The sequence below is a fragment of the Aquarana catesbeiana genome, linkage group LG02 (genome assembly GCF_042186555.1).
Source record: "Aquarana catesbeiana isolate 2022-GZ linkage group LG02, ASM4218655v1, whole genome shotgun sequence".
Classification (NCBI taxonomy): domain Eukaryota; kingdom Metazoa; phylum Chordata; class Amphibia; order Anura; family Ranidae; genus Aquarana; species Aquarana catesbeiana.
Window position 1 is genome coordinate 583,125,471 of NC_133325.1, and position 17,619 is coordinate 583,143,089.

A 17,619-nucleotide genomic window follows, 5' to 3' on the forward strand; every position below is an offset into this window, starting at 1 on the left:
AAAGTGAAATAAAGTCCAATAGCAGGAAGTGAAAACTTCTGTAATCTGTGACTTTCGTGAAACCAGCTGATCAAATCCAGTGACTTGCGGTGCTCCCCCTCAAAGATCCCCACTCACCAGCTCCCTGCACCCCTGCAGGGGTAGTAGGCATGTAATAGTAGGCAGCAATAAGATGTGTATGGGTCATCAGGGTCCACCGCTCCAGCTGTAAGGTATCCTTCAGTGTATCCTCATAGAGAAGAAACAGGGCTCCATAGTGTGATACTTTTTTAAAAAAAATTTTATATTTATTACAACAGTACAAAAATAAAAATAAACCAGGTGAATAAAAAGTTCAAAAACCAAGCCAAATAGTCACACAGCGTGTAAGCTGTTTCGTATGGAGAGTGCAGGCCGTCTAGAACCGTCAGCTGCGCGGCGTGCGCCTCAGCTGCGTTCCACACTCTCCTACTTCCGCGTGTGACGTCAGTGCGTAGCTCCGCCTTATGCGTTTCGTCATCGACGTTATCAAAAGCTTACACGCTGTGTGACTGTTTGGCTTGGTTTTTGAACTTTTTATTCACCTGGTTTATTTTTATTTTTTATTTTTTATTTTTGTACTGTTGTGATAAATAAAAAAAATTTTTTTAAAAAAGTATCACACTATGGAGCCCTGTTTCTTCTCTATGAGGATACACTGAAGGATACCTTACAGCTGGAGCGGTGGACCCTGATGACCCATACACATCTTATTGCTGCCTACTATTACATGCCTACTACCCCTGCAGGGGTGCAGGGAGCTGGTGAGTGGGGATCTTTGAGGGGGAGCACCGCAAGTCACTGGATTTGATCAGCTGGTTTCACGAAAGTCACCGATTACAGACGTTTTCACTTCCTGCTATTGGACTTTATTTCACTTTTTACACTATATATATTTTTTTCATCAAAAAAATTTTTTCTACTAAGTTGTTCACCAATTTCCATTATTTTTCCATCAGTTTTATACTATCTAATGAGCAATCCTGCACTATATGTCTAATGTTGGGACTATTCATATTCACATTTTTGCTTATAAGCACATTTTTGCTTATAAGCACATTTGGACACATTTGGGGATTAATATAAGTTCGTACCGTGGTATTTTATTTAACTTTAACTTTATTTTTGGTTTGTTTGGTTGCCACTATTGATTTTTTTATCAATTGTCACTTAATTAATTTGTGTTGATTAATCACATGGTGTACACCTGTATATAGGTATGAGACTGATCTGCTAGCACAGTCCACTCAGGTAACGGGGGACATCTAGATCCACTACCTAATGAGGGATAAAGGGGTGCATTTATTATTATTATATAGTACCTGGTTCCTTTTGAAGTTCATTAAATTATAAGTCAAGATACCCAGATAAGGTAGCGCCATCCACCCCTAATCAATCCCTTCCGCAATACAAAAGTTTGTTGCCTCTGATAGGGTTGAAATAATGACTTAGAGTTCAACTTAAATTGTGTACGTATCAATTGTTCTATTTAAATTGTTTGTGCTCCTTTCTTACCTGTGTACGTATCAATTGTTCTATTTAAATTGTTTGTGCTTTTCTCTTCTGTGTACGTATCAATCTGTATCTAGATGGAATTTGGAACTGCTGAATAATCATTACATGTTCGCTGATAAGAAACTCTTTGTACCTTAACCTCATTTGGTAATGCCGATAAGATTACTGCTTGTAGAGCTGCCTATAAAAGGCCTTTGAAAGAAGTAAAAGGGAGCAGTTCTCTCTTGCTCCGGACTGTGACACAGACTAATCTGACTCCGTGTCATTATTCTTATAGAAGCAATAATTTGACAAAGCAATATAAACTTAAAGCAACTTATTTAAGAGTTGCCCCTAACATTTTGGCGCCCGAACAGGGACTCACCGATGATACTACAAGAGGTGGCTGAGCTACGCTGACGGAACAAAAGGACAGGCATTCCGGGAACCACAGATCGAAAACCTGCGCAGGTAAGAAAAAGCTTTATTTTACTTATATTCTGTGCTCCCCTGATTTGTGCCTATCCGTTCTGTCAGTTACGGTTCTCCTGGTTTTAAAACACCAGCCTCTGTAGTGGTGAGTCTAGAATTACTGCATATTTTAGTTTATATTGCTGGAATTATTTGTTTGTTTGTTGTCTGTGTCTGTCTGTCTGTCTTGTTGAGAAAGTGAATGAGCCTTGCCAAGGTTGGTATGAATTGAAAGAATATCATCCCAATGAGCAACGGAATGCGCCTTTCGGGGGGTCTGACGCTTACGTTTGATATTCAATTTAGTTCATAAACCATAGACGGGTTGAGAGTATAAGCCTTGTCTGCTCCATAAAGCAGGGATAAGAGTGCATGAGAGGGATCCCAGATACGGGGAGGGAATAAGGTCTCCATAAAGTCCGGAGATCTAGTCGGATACCTGGCCACTTAAAGGAATGCTTGTATATGTTGTAGCCGCATTTTTGTATATGTTGTAGCCGCATTCTGGTTTGTTATTGGGCTAGCATATAAAGTAATTATTTATTATTGGGCTAACATATAAGGTAATTCGGTTTCAGAAATCTCATTCCGGAGAGGTTTTTAGTATTCTAGCACCCTAGGAGGAAGGCAACGAGGAACTAGTGTAACTTAGCTGGTTTGTTATTGGGCTAGCATATAAAGTAATTATTCATTCTTGTATATGTTGTAGCCGCATTATATTGTACACTAAGTATCCCACACGCTACCTAGGCAGGACTGTTAGAATGGGCCAGAGGAACACAAAACCCCGTCAGGGAATTGTGGCGCACTATACGGTGCCACAGATAATTAAAAACATCTGTGGGAAAGATGAAGCATAGGACTTAAAGGATGTCTTTCGTAAATTTAAGGTGAAAGGAGCAGCGGGTTTAGACCCGGATGTATGGAGTGAAATAGTGAGAAAAATAGTGAAAAAAAGTGAAATAAAAAGGGACAGACAAGGAGAGGTGTTAGAGAAGCAATGGATGAGTCAGGTTCAATGCTTAATTAAGGTTTCAAATAGAGCAAAAGAAGAGGGGTGGAAATATAATCCAAGCTGTGATGGTTGGGATATGAAAGATAGAAGAACAAAAAATGTTGAAATTTTAAATAATCTTAGCTCAGCCATCCAACCCCCATATACTGACATAGAACGTAAACCACACAAGATATATCCTGTACTTGAGGGGAGAGGATGGGTTTGTCAGCATTGTGGGGCACAAAAACCTCATCCAGAAACTGTAGCTCCCGTACGCACTGATACACGCATTATAGCAAAGCCAGCTGCTTTCTGTAGATTTGTGACACAGTTAATGAATACACATGAAGCAACCTGGCAGGATGGGGAGGATTTATGCAGACATAAAATGACTCTGACCCTGTTTAACCAGTTTATGACTGACCTGCAGACCGAGCTGAGGGGGATGGCAATCTGGAGACAGGACACGTCAGACACATAGACTCAAGGGCCCATTTTATTGCTAGATTAGAAGCTTTCTGTCAGGCAAAACAACAGGAGAGGGGGTCAATATCACCCATGAAACAAATGCCAGGACAGACTGTATCAGAATTTTACTTATCTATGGAAAGTATGATGGCAGATGAGGGATTGGATTTGGCTCTGCCAGTCACGATCCGAGCCTTCAATAGACAGTTTATGGAAGGATTAATTCCACAGATAAGTGAAAGACTGAAAGCTTGCACACCACCCTTAATTTGTTGCGATTTTTGGCAGAAAAGGGTTGTAAGGTTAATAAGAAAAAGTTGCAGGTGTGCCAGGAAAAAGTTATCTTTTTGGGACATTGTATATCACAGGGTACGAGACATCTCACTGAGGAGAGGGTTCAAGTGATAAAAGGAATGTTACCCCCACGGAATTCCAAACAATTACGTATGTTTTTAGGTATTGTGTCATATTGTAGACAATGGATACCGCACGCTAGCGCTTTGATGCAGCCATTATACGATTGTTTGAAAATTGTACTGTATATGCTTACAGAAGTAGCTTATGAGTCGTTTATCACTTTAGATTATACTAAGATATTTAATCTGTACGTTGCTGAGATCACTGGACACGCCACAGGTGTTCTGACACAGGCACATGTAAAACAAAGACCAGTCGCTTACTTTTCAGCAGCATTAGATCCAGTATCTAGAGGTTCACTGTCTTGTGTACGGGCGGTAGCTGCAGTGTCAATTATCATAAATAAGTCATCAGAGATTGTTCTAGACAATCCAGTCGTAGTGCATACCACACATGACATACATGCAATCTTGTCTCAGGTACAGCCCAAACACATTTCAATAGCTAGGCAATTAAGGTTACAGTGTACTTTACTCTTACCTCCAAATGTCACTTTTCAGCGCTGTACAACCTTAAATTTGGCCACCTTTTTGCCTCTTCAGTCACCAGATTTGGCAAGGGGGAATGATAGTACTAATAGTACTAGTGAGAAAAGAAATGAGGACACTGACACTCTTTTGTTTAAAGAAGTAGATGAACACGATTGTTTTCAGCTCATGGAACAGGAGACAATGGGATTCCCACACGTTACAGATACACCAATTTTAAACGCTGAGTACACCTTGTATATAGATGGCAGCAGGTTTGCTGATGACAAGGGTAAATATCACACAGGGTATGCTGTAGTGACTGATACGCAGGTAATTGAAGCACAGCCCTTACCAGCCCACATGTCAGCACAGGAAGCAGAATTAAAAGCCTTAGAACAAGCCTTAGAATACTTAAAAGGACGAGAGGGAAATATTTACACTGACTCTGCCTACGCTTATGGTGTAGCGCACGATTATGGCCACATATGGAGGGCTAGAGGTTATCTGACAGCAGCAGGTACACCTGTAAAACATGGAGAAGGGATTAAGAGAGTCCTGAACAATCTTCAAAAGGTTAAACGAGTGGCCATCATGAAGAAAGCGGCACACACGAGAGCAAAAACAATTGAGGCAAAAGGAAATGCATTTGCAGATTTGACTGCAAAACAGGCAGCTCTAGGAAAAGGAAGCCCTGAGACCTTAGCAGCGGTAGAGGTGAGTATCCCAGAACCAACATGGCAGCAGTTGAGTAAATTACAGGAGCAAGCAGGGGAGAGCGAGAAAGATAAGTGGGCCAGGATGGAAGCAGCACCAGACCTTGACAATGTATGGAGGGAAGGAGGCAAAGTATGCCTACCTGCCTCTCTGTACCCAGCAATGGCAGCGGCAGTTCACTTACCCACACATGTCACTTCCAATTCCATGTACAGGATTGTGAACCAAGGATGGCTCGCCCCTGGATTCAGTAGTACTGCGAGAAACTACTGTGCAGCCTGCCAAATCTGTCTCCTGAATAACCCAGGACAGAGAGTAAAAACCCCACGAAAACACCAGGTCCGGGCCCAATACCCCTTCCAGAGACTGCAAATTGACTACATACAAATGCCTAAGAGCGGCCCCTTTGAATTTGTCCTCGTGTGTATCAATTTATTTTCAGGTTGGCCTGAAAGTTATCCAGTAAAATCGGCTACAGCTAAAGCCACAGCTAAGAAACTGATCATTGAGTTAATACCTAGGTTTTGTCTTCCTGAAACCATAGAATCAGATAGGGGGACACACTTTACAGGAGAAATCATGCAGAACGTGATGACCATGTTAGGGGTTCAACAAAGTTTTCACACCCCTTACCACCCACAGAGTTCAGGATCAGTGGAGAGAGTAAATGGGACAATAAAGTTAAAAATACAAAAAGCCATGCAAGAGTTAAACAAGCCTTGGCCAGAATGCCTGCCTCTGGCTTTATTCTCTATAAGGTACACTCCAACAGGAAAAACAGGATTATCCCCATACAAAATACTTTTTGGGAATGCACCTAGATTAGGTTTATACTTTCCACAGAGTATGCAATTGCAATGTGATAGTTTGACTGCATATGTGATACAATTACAACAACGTCTAACTAAGATCCACAAAAGTGTGTATTCTTCTCTTCCAGACCCTAATTCAATAACAGGTACACATACGCTGCTACCAGGGGATTATGTATATGTAAAGAAACACACCAGAAAGACATTGGAACCCAGGTTTGAAGGTCCTTACCAAGTACTCTTGACCACAGTCACCTCAGTAAAGCTGGAAGGAAAACCTACCTGGATACACGCATCACATTGCAAGAAACAACCCGAGAAAACAACATGATGAAATATCTACTTACATATTTTTTGTTGAAGATTGTTGTTTTACAAATATATGCATGGACTCCTGGTATTAATGTACTTGAAGTAGAGGAAACAACAACTTTCGAATGGGCTATAGATGATCCTAAAGTAGCAAATGATTCAGGATATGAGATGAATAAGGATTATAATGTAGGTAATTAACACTAGAACATACCCTACAGAATAACCTTGTATCCGCAATTATTGACAAAGGTAGACTAGTACATCTTTCCTCACAGATACAACAGGATACTGCACCACATTGGTGGGATATATTTAGTGGAATGTCCTCTACAGCAACCAATACCTTTCACTGGTTGTTAAGTCCAATGGTAATTATTATTCTAATATTAATATCACTTACAATCACAAATATATGTGTATACAGGAAAATAAATAGGAAAATTAGGAGAATAGACAGGGCATACCGATAAATGTGTATTGACATCACCCTACTACTATAAAACTCCTCTTCTTGAATTTTAAGATGTTGGTAATACCTAGGGGGATGGGTTCTACCCCTCTGACAACTCGCGGTAAGGGAAAGGACTCTGGGGAAAAACTGACTAGAACTTATTCATGAGGACCCAGGGGGAGGGAGAGGATGATGTCAAAGGGGGAAATTGACAGGGTTGAAATAATGACTTAGAGTTCCACTTAAATTGTGTACGTATCAATTGTTCTATTTAAATTGTTTGTGCTCCTTTCTTACCTGTGTACGTATCAATTGTTCTATTTAAATTGTTTGTGCTTTTCTCTTCTGTGTACGTATCAATCTGTATCTAGATGGAATTTGGAACTGCTGAATAATCATTACATGTTCGCTGATAAGAAACTCTTTGTACCTTAACCTCATTTGGTAATGCCGATAAGATTACTGCTTGTAGAGCTGCCTATAAAAGGCCTTTGAAAGAAGTAAAAGGGAGCAGTTCTCTCTTGCTCCGGACTGTGACACAGACTAATCTGACTCTGTGTCATTATTCTTATAGAAGCAATAATTTGACAAAGCAATATAAACTTAAAGCAACTTATTTAAGAGTTGCCCCTAACAACATGTTTCGCCATAATCACGGCTTCTTCTGGAGCTTTTGTAGGACTTTATGTACAATATCACCCAAATGCAGCTAGGACCCAGAAGACTCTCAAGGCCCCCCAGATGGTCCGGAAAAGTACCAGTGTGCCATACAGTGGATAATCCCCTACAATCAAATCTCTGTTTTTGATAAGAGGACAAGGAATCAAACTGGTAATTGTGTCACTTATGATATATACTTTAAGTGGTGATAGCAAGCTTGAGGAGGACTGTGCCATCCAAGCAATTCCTTCATCAAAAATAAGAAGATTCCTTTCCTGATGATACCATTGGGACAGGAAAGATCCAATTATGTAATCCTTTCCATGGGAATATCCCTTCAATCCTTAGAATGATATCCTGCTGGTATCAGACAGGGTGAACGGCAGCAGCCAAAGTGAACAAACAGCATCATGAAGGCCAAGGAACACATCAGACAGGTCAGAATAATGTTGTGGAGAAGTTTAAAGTTGTGGAGAAGTCCTGTTTTCAGTTTGCAAGAAGCCATGTGGGGGACACAGCAAACATGTGGAAGAAAGTGCTCTGGTCAGATGAGACCAAAATTTAACTTTTTGGCCTAAAAGCAAAATGCTATGTGTGGTGGAAAACTAACACTGCACATCACCCTGAACACACCATCCCCACCGTGAAACATGGTGGTGGCAGCATCATATTGTGGGGATGCTTTTCTTCAGCAGGGACAGGGAAGCTGGTCAGAGTTGATGGGAAGATGGATGGAACCGAATACAGCGCAATCTTAGAAGAAAACCTGTTAGAGTCTGAAAAAGACTTGAGACTGGGGCAGAGGTTCACCTTCCAGCAGGACAACATCCCTAAACATACAGCCAGAGCTACAATGGACTGATTTATCAAAGCATATTTATGTGTTAGAATGTCCCAGTCAATGTCCAGACCTAAATCCAATTAGAATCTGTGGCAAGACTTGAAAATTTCTGTTCACAGACGCTCTCCATCCAATCTGACAGAGTTTGAGTTATTTTTCTAAGAAGAATGGGCAAAAATTTCACTCTCTAGAAGTGCAAAGCTTGTAGAGACATACCCAAAAAGAATTGCAGCTGTAATGCTAGTGCATTTATGTTTTTGGTTGTAGCATGAAAAATGTGGAAAATTTCAAGAGGTATGAATAATATTTCAAGGCACTGTATACAGAGAGTCTGAATAAGACACAGATTATCCTGGGAGACCTTGGCGTTGGCCACCTCTTTAACAACTATATCTGCCTTTTCCGAAGCAGAGGGGAGACCTTATTCTATAGCTTAATGTCATTTTAAAAATCTAGGAATAATTATTTTGGGTAGTGCAACACACCTTCAAAGATGAAGTCAGTAACAAAATGACTCTACTCTCTTTTAAGGGCCAGCGCTGTGGGATGGGCACAGGGCATCAGCTATGCAGCTACAGCCTAGTACACATGGGCCGAATGTCGGCCGACACCGAACGGTTTTTATTAAACTGGCCAATGTTGCCCAACATTCAGCCTGTGTGTTTGGCAGTTGGGTCCTACAGAAGCTGGCTTCTTTTGGAAAAGAATGCTGGAAAACCAGCAGCCAACCAGCTCCCGATCAGTGAACTCAAGCCAATGGCTGACTGAAATGTTCTTGAGGGGTGTCGTCCCCCTGTCAGAACACAACAGCTCAGCAGGAGAGAATGCTGTACTAACATTGGATCGTTAATACGTTCAAAAAAAAACCTGATAGTGTGTACTAGGCTTAAAGTGTTACTAAACACACAACAGTAAAATCAGTCTGTATATGCAGTAAAGCAATAAAAGCATGCTTGTTATACTCACTGTGGAACCTAAGGGGTTAATCCTCTGCATTGTGTAAATAGGCTGTTTGATCCTGTCTTCTGTGATCCTCCCCTTCTTCCACTGTCCCTAATCTATCTCCTGATAAGACAGAGCCTTTGGAGTCACTCTGTACATGCTCAGTTTGGTGCGTATTGCTAGAGAGTTGTTGTTTTTTTGGGATGGTGCATGTGATCAGCACTATCCAGACAGAGGGTCGGGAGTCCTGCAGCCTCGTAGGACAGTCAGAGGAGAATGAAAACTCCTCCTAAAAGCTTTAACCAGACACTGCTAAAAGTCAAAAAACTGCTATATACTGCTGATGAGAAAGGGTATTCAGCAGTTTATATTTACTAGAATAATTGCATTTCCGTGTTCTGTGCACTGTGGGAGACCAGATATAGTGAATGCAGGGTCCTGGGTTTAGCAACACTTTAACTGTAGACAAACAACGGGGGCTGGCTTGGAATGTCCTGTGTTCCAGCACCAGGCAAAAAACAATACACAAAGCGGGGAAAGAAAGGAAAGGTATACATGAGTGTATTGGGGGAGGGGGGGTGTATTCTGTGGTTTTGTAAATGAGCATGCATGCGGTGCTTAATGCATATCTCCCAACTTTCTGAGTTGAGAAAGTGAAATGCTTTTTAGCACAAAATCTGAAGGCAAAGGACACTCCACCAGTAAAGTGGAATATGAAGAGGTAATACACAAAAATGATTGGTTAAACCCACTGATTTTCCTGTATACTGTTTTTAAAATATTGCAACAATTTACAGATTGGATAATAGGTTTAGTATAGCATAAACTTTTGATTGGTATGTGACCAGACCAGAGCGAGCTGTGTATAGGAAAATATATACATCTTTTTTACACAGGTTAGACCGCCTAGGTTTTAGAGGAGGTAGGGAATATTTTTAAGGCTAGTTAAGTTTAAGCTGGAATTCTAATCGAGCTGCAGTCCCCAGTTGTTAGTATTGTTACTACTGTAGGCTGCCCGAGATTTAGGTGTAGGGGGTGTAAGTAGGGTTGCCACCTCATCCCTTTAAACCCGAACACCTTTGAATTACACAGGTTCTGAGGCTAATTAAATGCAGATAAGGCACCAAGTGAGTTGGTACAGTCCCCTGTTATCCTGTGCATACAGGAACTTCTAATTTCCCTTTAACTCAGGATATGCTGAGTTAGTATGTGATGCATACTAGCTCATTATGCCTTTGTTTTACAGTTTTTCTCTTTCTTTTTTAAAGAGTTTACAACCTCTTTAATAAAAAGCCCAATCCCCATCTCAGAGCATGCTTGTCTGCCTCCAATGGTTGTGGCTTGCAGCAATCTTCCAAGCCTCAGGACCAAATTTTCTTAAACACCCAACCAGTCGATTCCTAAAGATTTTTATGCCGTCTCCTAAGCACCTTCTTCTCGGGAAAGGGCCCATTATAGTCTGCGAAGATCCACTGCATAGAGGCAGCCAGGAGAAAGAAGTTTTCGTTCAGTTATAAAATTTATCAGTAGAGGGAGACAATTGTTTGTGTTATCTCTAATACAAGTCCAGCAGCAAAAGTCAGGCTAAAAATACCCATTGTTCCCCCAGTATTTGACAAACAATAACTGTTTTTCAGTGAAAATCTTTAGCATTTTCTGTAGTTCTCTTTCTGGGTCAGATCCCTTTTTCTAGACATAATCTGTAACAGCATGTGGCCATTTATACTCTGTAACAAAACACTAGCAATTTAAATCAATAAAAAAATAAAATTGTAAGAACAAAATGGCAAGCTCCAATATCATATTAAATAAAATCATATTTCCTACTCAAACTATGCAGAAAAGTGTATAAAGGCAATCCAGTCACTATAGTTAAAAAAAAAAATCAGAATCAACTTGTATAACAAAAGGTTTAACTCTTTACCTTTCTGGTGGTGAATCAAATGTTCACACTCTTTAAGCCCAGGTTCACACTGCTGCGGGATTGAAATCAGCTGAACTCGCCCGATTTTATTTCCGCATGTCAGTCTGGCGATTTCAGAGACATCTGTGTGGTTTCCTGCACAGATGTCTATTGAAATCGCACCTGAAATCCTCAAAAGTAGTACAGAAACTACTTTTGGGAATTGGTGCGGTGCCGAAAAGTTGGATGGTTCCATTGCGGGCAATAGCCGCCGATTTGCCATGCGATTTGACATGTCAAATCGCATCAATGTGAACCAGGGCTAAAGCTCAACGTCAGGAAAAGTAGAAATCCTTCTTTGCAGTAGGGCTGGGCCTGCACTAGAAGGGTTAACTATTCCTTTATGTCTAAAGGACTTAGAAAAGCAGTTTTACTTACCTTATCCTGATGCAGGCTCCTATGCACTGCTAGACATCATCAAGACCAGGGGCCTTCAAACTACGGCCCTCCAGTTGTTCAGGAACTACAATTCCCATCATGCCTAGTTATGTCTGTGAATGTCAGAGTTTTACAATGCCTCATGGGATGTGTAGTTCTGCAACAGCTGGAGAGCCGTAGTTTGAAGATTCCTGATCAAGACCAATGTGAGGCCCATAGCCTACAATGAACATGAGGAACAGTCTACTTCTAAAGCATAGGAGCGGCGTGTTCCAGTGGAACAGAGGATCAGATATGAAGAAGTGCTTTTCTCGTCAACTAGACATAAAAGAGCATTTAAATCTTGCAGTTGGGACACAGCCCTACTGCAAAGGAGGATTTATACTCTTTCTGAAGTTAGGACTTGCCGACTGCCTAACTTGAAATGTATGTCATGTTTTTTACATTAAATACTGGGGATATGGCTGCATCTAGATGCCATAACCCCGGTATCATTTTTTCCCTTAGGCGGCTTGCTTTCCGATAAAAGTGATCCCGGATTCGCCGCGAGATCACTTTTAGAAGCGGCGGTGGTTCCCGGACTAATGTTACCGATCTTTGAGCTAGGGAACCATCCAGCGTCGGCAGGGTTTTTTACATAGAGATGAGTGATTTCAAGATGGCCACCTCTCATCTCTATTCCCTTGGAGGACCGGTGTGACATCGATATCACTTCCGGTTCTCCAGCCATGTAAACATGTTTTTTTTTTTCTTAAAGCAAAACATACATTTTTAAAAAATCTCTTGCTTTTAGGGCGGGTTCACACCGGTACGACAAACGCGCCGACATTGGGAGCTCATGTCGCATGACGTGTGAAAATCAATGTTTCCTTATGGGAGCCGTCTTAACTGGTCCGACACAAGTCGGTCCGACTTTGAAAATGCTCCCTGTACTACTTTGGTCCGACTTTGATCCTACTTCAGCCCATTAACTATCATTGAAGTCGGATCAAAGTCGGATCGCCGTCTTGGCATGCGACTTGTGCTCTGATGATCTTGAGGGGGAACTCCACGCCAAATTTTAAATAAAAAAAGGCATGGGTTCCCCCTCCAAGAGCATACCAGGCCCTTCGGTCTGATACGGATTTTAAGGGGAACCCCCTACGCCGAAAAAACGGAGTGGGGGGTCCCCCCAAAATTCATACCAGACCCTTATCCGAGCATGCAGCCCGGTCAGTCAGGAAAGGGGGTGGGGACGAGCGAGCGCCCCCCCTTCCTGAACTGTACCAGGCCGCATGCCCTAAACATGGGGGATGGTTGCTTTGGGGCAGGGGGGTGCCCTGCGGCCCCCCCACCCCAAAGCACCTTGTCCCCATGTTGATGAGGACAAGGGCCTCTTCCCGACAACCCTGGCCGTTGGTTGTCGGGGTCTGTGGGCGGGGGGCTTATCGGAATCCGGGAGCCCCCTTTAATAAGGGGGCCCCCAGATCTCGGCCCTCACGCCCTATGTGAATGAGTATGGGGTACATCGTACCCCTACCCATTCACCTAGGAAAAAAAGTGTCAATAAAAAAATACACTAGACAGGTTTTTAAAGTAATTCATTAGGCAGCTCCGGGGGTCTTCTTCCGACTTCGGGCTCTCTTCTGACTTCTCTGCGCTCTCCGGCCTCTTCTCCGCACTCTTCGGTTCTTCTCCCGCTCTCCAGTATCTTCTGCCAGGCTCCTCCGCTCTCTTCTGCTCTTTTGCCCATTCTTTTGCTAGCGGTGGCTCGGTCTTCTCCATCATCTTCTTCCCTCTTCTCTTCTTCCGATGTTGACATGACGCTCTCTCCCGCTGTAATGCCGTGTGCGTGGTGCGCAAAGACTTATATAGGCATGGGGCGTGGTCACCGGGTGATGTCACCCGATGACGCCGCCCCCTTATGACGTCACGGCCCGGGGGATGATGGGGCGGTGACGTCATAAGGGGTGGGGTCATCGGGTGACATCACCCGTTGACCACGCCCCATGCCTATATAAGTCATTGCACACCGCGCACGCGGCATTACAGCGGGAGAGAGCATCGTGTCAACATCGGAAGGAGACTGGAGGGAAGAAGACGACAGAGAAGACCAGGCCAACGCTAGGCAAAAGAACGGGCAAAAGAGCAGAAGATAGCGGAGGAGCCCGGCAGAAGACACCGAAGAGCGGGAGAAGAACCGGAGACCGGGAGAAGAGGCCGGAGAGCGCGGAGAAGTCGGAAGAGACCCCCCGAAGTCGGAAGAAGACCCCCGGAGCTGCTTAATAAATTACTTTAAAAACCTGTCTAGTGTGTTTTTTTTATTGACACTTTTTTTCCCCAGGTGAATGGGTAGGGGTACGATGTACCCCATACTCATTCACATAGGGTGGGGGGCCAGGACCTGGGGGCCCCCTTATTAAAGGGGGCTCCCGGATTCCGATAAGCCTCCCGCCCGCAGACCCTGACAACCAACGGCCAGGGGTGTTGGGAAGAGGCCCTTGTCCTCATCAACATGGGGACAAGTTGCTTTGGTGTGGGGGGGCCGCAGGGCGCCCCCCTGCCACAAAGCACCTTGCCCCCTTTGTTCACTCCCAAAGCGAGTCCCCCCGAAAGTTAAGCGGATGCCGGTATCAATCAGCACCCGGTCCTGCCTTTCAGGTAGTCACTGCGGACATTCACCCTCCGCCATCTTCCTCCACCTCGTGTCTGGCGCGTAGCACGCTGAGTACTTTTTAGTTCTCCGCTGGGGCGTTTCTCCGCCCACACACTCGTTGGTTCAGCGTGCAAGAAAACGGTAAGCAGACTTTTTCAGTGTGCGCCAGAGTGACACGTGGTGGCAGGCGCTGTTGAATTGCAGGCACTGTTCAGGTTTAGTCTAAAATAAAACTGCTTCACAGAGCAGACTGAAAGCAGGCAAACCATACAGCGACCACCATTAACAAAGTAAAGTCTCTTTTCCATGATATCCTACTGTGTGGGACTGACCGTGCAGCATCCCGTCAAAGACAACCCCTCGTTGCATACCGTTACTAGGGGCAACAGCAGACATCTCCCACTCCCTTTACTGTGTTAAGCAGGATTAATAAAGTTACAACATTTTATCTTCTCTGCAATGCAGTGAGCAATGCCCGCTCCATGCAGAGCACTGGACATATTTGTAATCTGGAACACGATCGCTCGCCGTGGTTGCCACAGGTGATAGCACAAGGTTACACATGGGTAAGGTGTTAGATGCCAATTTGGCTAAATGCCCTCAATTGCCTGAGGCTTAATATTGTTTAGATAACCTTTTAAAGTTAATATGAAAAAAATTGGATATAAACTCTTTGAGGGCCGAAAATGACATACTCAAGATAAATGCATAAGCCAAAGTTTAGATATTTCCTTCCATTTGGATGGATCTGAGTATACTATTTTGACAGGTGTTTTCTGAAGAAGTAGTTACCCCATTTTTATTCCAAACAAATGCTTACTGCATTTCACTTCCAGGTATGGAGAGTAGTTGCAGTTGAGATTGAGAAATTAATGTTCAACAGTCTCTTCCTGCTCTCAATGTTGGGACATTTTACCATGGTCCTGAACTTCCTGGAAGAGTGGGAAAGCCCAGGAACCACAGCAGGTGAAAGTGGTGGGGGGAGGAGGAGGTATTACATGTTATGATCCTGGTACTGCTTAAAGTGACTGGGTGGCTCTAGAGCTGCCCGGATGACTTTTACTTGAAAGCCAATCAGCTGAAAAAATCAATACCAAGCAACAGCAGGCATGAGCTTGTTTTAACCCCTTGAGTATCAGGATTTTTATTAGCATACCTGGGTATTCTGGGGGTTAAACACACCCTCAAACAATTGGTCAAAGACTTTTGGAACAAGAGGCAGACATTCAAGGTATACAAAATAAACAGATTCAAATAAGAGGAACCAATCTAAGCATGCAAAGTTAGGAGGGATGCCTTCAAGGTATTAAGAGCAAAAACCTGGACTCATCGCCAGTAAAGTGGGTGTCACTTATCGGTGTTATGACTTGTCGTATGGGAGTAAAATAAGCCCATATATGCAGGATTGGTGTCTTTGACAGTAATAGTAACGCTCAGTATTCTATTCGCTTCTCGGCCTTTTGGCTAAGATCAAGTGTAATATATGTTCTTATCAGTTGCCAGGTGGTGGCGCTTGTTTCTGTCCCTGATCTATGGCGAGGTGGTATCAGGGATGGCGGAGGCTATGCAAAACCTGCTGGTGTAAAGGTAACCTGGAGCGGTTCGTAGCCAAAAGGAAAGCCTTCTGATGGGGATGGAGAACCACTGGGTCTGACCCTGAGGGTCGGGTCCCTGGCCTTCTGGCCTGGATTGGAGCAGTCCTAGCTCCGTACAGTTTTTCGGGAGAGAACACCAGCTCCTCCTTTGGGGGGGTGGTTAGTATCTCTTGAGTGTAATTAGGAGGGAGGGATGAGAGTGAAGGCTGAGCCTGATGGTAAAGGGCTCTCCCTGAGCTCCCAGAACTTCAGTCCTTCCTGTGTGGAGTGGGGGCTGTTATAGTTGGTCAGGGTTGTACGAAAAGCCAGTGGTGAATGTGCTCCTGAAGTGGCAGTTCAGGGGTGTGGTACAGTCACAGTGTTCAAGCACTTGATTAATGGCACCAAGGTCACTTCACCACAACACACGTTTTTTTGCACCTGTCTCTAGGGCCGAGCCTTTTGGCTAGGACCAGGGGAAATTTTTATTCCTGGCCGAAGGGCCGGTCATTGTATTGCACAATGGCCACTTTCACTTCTCCTCATCTTCCTTCTCCCCCCTTTCTTTTTATTTACCCCTGTGTGCCTCACTTTTTTTTGTTTTTTTTTTGTTTGGTGTTTGTCACAGTGTGATGAGTAGGGTGTGAGGCCTCCTCTGAAAGTCTTGGGAGGGGGTGGACATAGGCCTTCTGGCTTGGTTTTCCCTCTCTCATGGGGTCTCCCTTTGGGGGAGTCCCACCTAGTACTTGGGTGGGTCTGTTTCGGCAGACCTTCCAGAGAACGGGGGTCCGTCTGTTTCAGCCAGATGGTCCCATGTGAAGTACCTCAGTCCCCGTCTGGAGCCTAACACCCCGGGGGATCAGGGTAAGGTCCTTCCCTAGTGGAGGATCAGTGTAACACCCGTTGCACATTTTTGTGTGTCATTCTTTATGTGTGTGTACTGTTTTTGGGGTTGTTTTGCACTCCACTGGCTAAAAAAAAAGAAAAAGTAACCCTCAGTATTGGTGTTATTGGCAGCAATAAACCTCCAGCACCGATTTCTTTTAGGAGACACTTTTGTATTATATCTATGTCAGTGCACTGGTGTTGTTCATGAAGAGCAGTTCAGACACTGGATAGGTTAGCCTGCCTGTGTTTTCTTAATTTTGTCCTATGCATTGGAATGTAACTTATCCCAACCTGCTCTCAAACCAGTTGAGCAAAGTGTAGTAACAAAAAGCCACTATCCAAAGCTAAAATCTCATTGATTGCCTTGGATTGTTGCACTTTATGAGTCACCATTGCTCATTGTATACTATTTTATTGCAGAAAGAAGACAAGGCCATATTCTAGTTTACTAACTCTGCAAGTTCTAGGACAAATAGGGAAAATGGTTCTGGTCTGATATAGTTCACATGCAAACACTAACAGGCTTGCCAAATAAAGCAAACGGCAATTAGCAAAGTACAATAGCCCTGAACAATAACCAGCACTGGTGTTCAGGGTTTACTTACCTGAACATACACTCCCATGCCAAGCTCTCTTGTGCAGTCAAGCCGGTACTATAGTTCAATTGTTGGATGGAAATCAATCCACCTGACAGTTCTGGCTTCATTTAGTACCAGATGCTGGAATGCAGAGAGCTTTCCAGCATCCAGAACAGCGCTGTTTCTCTGCATTTTGCTGGCAGATTGTAATGGTACTCTGGGCAGTCTAGGTTGTGGTACTCTATTGGTGTGGACCGATTCCCTGCTTCCCTCTCTAGGAATAGCCAAGGTCACCATTAGAAATTATAGAACTCTGTACATCCTACCTAACAGGAACCCCTAGCTGTTTATGTACACACAGTCAAGTGGTCATTGCCCAGGACCCTCACCCCAACCATGGGCTCCCCCAAACCTGAAAACAGAGAATAACAAAAGGTGACTTAGCAGCATTATGCAGGTACTGAAATGTGTGCCACCTTCTGTAGTTCCCAAGAAAATCCAACCCCATAATGCACCAGTGATTGTGCTTTGAA

At 43.6% G+C, this 17,619-nt stretch overlaps 1 pseudogene; it reads left to right on the plus strand.

Annotated features, from left to right (window-relative positions):
* Nucleotides 1-15,490: 15,490 nt before the first annotated feature.
* LOC141130858 (U2 spliceosomal RNA) lies at nt 15,491-15,624 on the plus strand (annotated as a pseudogene).
* The last annotated feature ends 1,995 nt before the right edge of the window (nt 15,625-17,619 follow it).